We start from the raw sequence: 2,324 nt of genomic DNA, 5'->3' as shown, positions 1-2,324 counted from the left end.
TAGAAGTGTTTTGTTCAGAATTCTCTGTCTGTTGCTGAGAAGATGATGGAAAAGGCTTGCTATTGCTCAGCCTATTGCGTCCACCATTGTTAAAGCCTTGTTGAGGCTTTTGTTGATCCTTCCATAAGAAATTTGGATGATTTCTCCATGATGAGTTATAGGTGTTTCCATAAGGTTCACCCATGTAATTAACCTCTGCCATGGCAGGGTTCTCAGGATTATAAGCTTCTTCAGAAGCTGCCTCTTTAGTACTGTTGGATGCATTTTGCCATCCATTTAGACTTTGAGAGATCATGTTGACCTGTTGAGTCAACACTTTGTTCTGAGCCAATATGGCATTCAGAGCATCAATTTAAAGAACTCCTTTCTTCTGAGGTATCCCATTATTCACGGAATTCCTCTCAGAAGTGTACATGAATTGGTTGTTTGCAACCATGTCAATGAGTTCTTGAGCCTCTTCATGCGTTTTCTTTAGGTGAATAGATCCACCTGCAGAATGGTCCAATGCATTTTCAAAAATTCAGATAGACCATAATAGAATATATCTAATATGGTCATTCTGAAAACATGTCAGATGGACATCTTTTGGTCAGCTGCTTGAATCTTTCCCAAGCTTCATAGAGGGATTCACCATCTTTTTGTTTGAAGGTTTGAACATCTACTCTTAGCTTGCTCAGCTTCTGAGGAGGAAAGAATTTATCCAAGAAGGCAGTGACCAGCTTATCCCAGGAGTCCAGGCTATCCTTGGGTTGTGAATCTAACCATATTCTAGCTCTGTCTCTTACAGCAAAAGGGAAAAGTATGAGTCTGTAGACTTCAGGATCAACTCCATTCGTCTTTACAGTCTCACAAATCTGCAAGAACTCAGTTAAAAACTGGTAAGGATCTTCATATGGACGTCCATAAAACTTGCAGTTTTGTTGCATTAAGGCAACTAGCTGAGGCTTCAGCTCAGAATTATTGGCTCCAATGGCAGGAATGGAGATGCTTCTTCCATCAAATTTGGACGTTGGCTTTGTGAAGTCACCAAACATTCTCCTTGCATTATTATTATTTTTGGTTGCCATTTCCTTCTCTTGTTCGAAAATTTCTAAAAGGTTGTTTCTGGATTGTTGTAATTTAGTTTCTCTTAGTTTCCTTTTCAGAGTCCTTTCATGTTCAGGATCAATTTCAACAAGAGTGCCTTTTTCCCTGTTCCTGCTCATATGAAAGAGAAGAAAACAAGAAAAGAAGAAGAATCCTCTATGTCACAGTATAGAGATTCCTTTATGTTAGTAAAAGAAGAAAGGGGATAAGAATGAAGAAGAATGGGTTGTGATTTTTAGATGAAGAGAGGTGAAGAAAAGTGTTAGTAAATAAATAATTAAATAGAATAAGAAAAGAGATGGAGAATTTCGAAAATAATTTTAAAAAGGTGTTAGTAATTTTTGAAAATTAGAGATAAGATAAGATTAAAATTAAAATTTAAAACAATTAAAAAGAATTTTTGAAAAAGAGAGAAGTATTTTCGAAAATTAGAGAGTGATAGGTAGTTAGTTGGTTTTGCAAAAGATAGGAAACAAACAAAAAGTTTGTTAGTTGATTGAAAAAGATATTAAAATCAAATTTGAAAAAGATAAGAAGATAAGAAGTTAGATAAGATATTTTGAAATCAAATTTTGAAAAAGATAAAATTTTTGAAAAAGATAAGATAAAAGATAAAAAGATTTAATTCAAAAATTTGAAATTACTTACTTAACTAACAAGAAACTACAAGATAAGATTCTAGAACTTAAAGATTGAACCTTTCTTAACAAGAAAGTAACAAACTTCAAATTTTTGAATCAATCACATTAATTGTTAGCTAATTTTCGAAAATATGATACAAAGATAAGAAAAAGATTTTGAAAATATTTTGAAAAAGAATTTTGAAATTTTTGAGAAATAGAAAAAAAATGAAAAAGATATAATTTTTTAAAAAGATTTTGAAAAGATAAGACTTTTAAAATTGAAATTTTGACTTGACTTGTAAGAAACAACTAATTTTGAAAGTTTTTGACTAAGTCAACTCAAATTTTCGAAAATTTGGAGAAAAATAAGGAAAAGATATTTTTTTGATTTTTGAATATTTTAATTATGAGAGAGAAAAACACAAACATGACCCAAAACATGAAAATTTTGGATCAAAACACATGATGCATGCAAGAACACTATGAATGTCAAGATGAACACCAAGAACACTTTGAAGATCATGATGAACATCAAGAACATATTTTTGAAAAATTTTTTATGCAAAGAAAACATGCAAGACACCAAACTTAGAAATCTTTAATGCATGGACTCTA

General features: G+C 31.8%; 1 non-coding gene across 1 annotated transcript; it reads left to right on the top strand.

Moving 5' to 3' along the window:
- Window positions 1-567: 567 nt before the first annotated feature.
- Window positions 568-671, top strand: LOC112715779 (small nucleolar RNA R71). Its single transcript, XR_003159976.1, has one exon. It is a non-coding gene; the product is annotated as a small nucleolar RNA R71 (small nucleolar RNA).
- The last annotated feature ends 1,653 nt before the right edge of the window (window positions 672-2,324 follow it).

The sequence above is a fragment of the Arachis hypogaea genome, chromosome 1, assembly GCF_003086295.3.
Source record: "Arachis hypogaea cultivar Tifrunner chromosome 1, arahy.Tifrunner.gnm2.J5K5, whole genome shotgun sequence".
NCBI lineage: Eukaryota > Viridiplantae > Streptophyta > Magnoliopsida > Fabales > Fabaceae > Arachis > Arachis hypogaea.
This window is presented reverse-complemented; position numbering and strand designations above follow the sequence as displayed.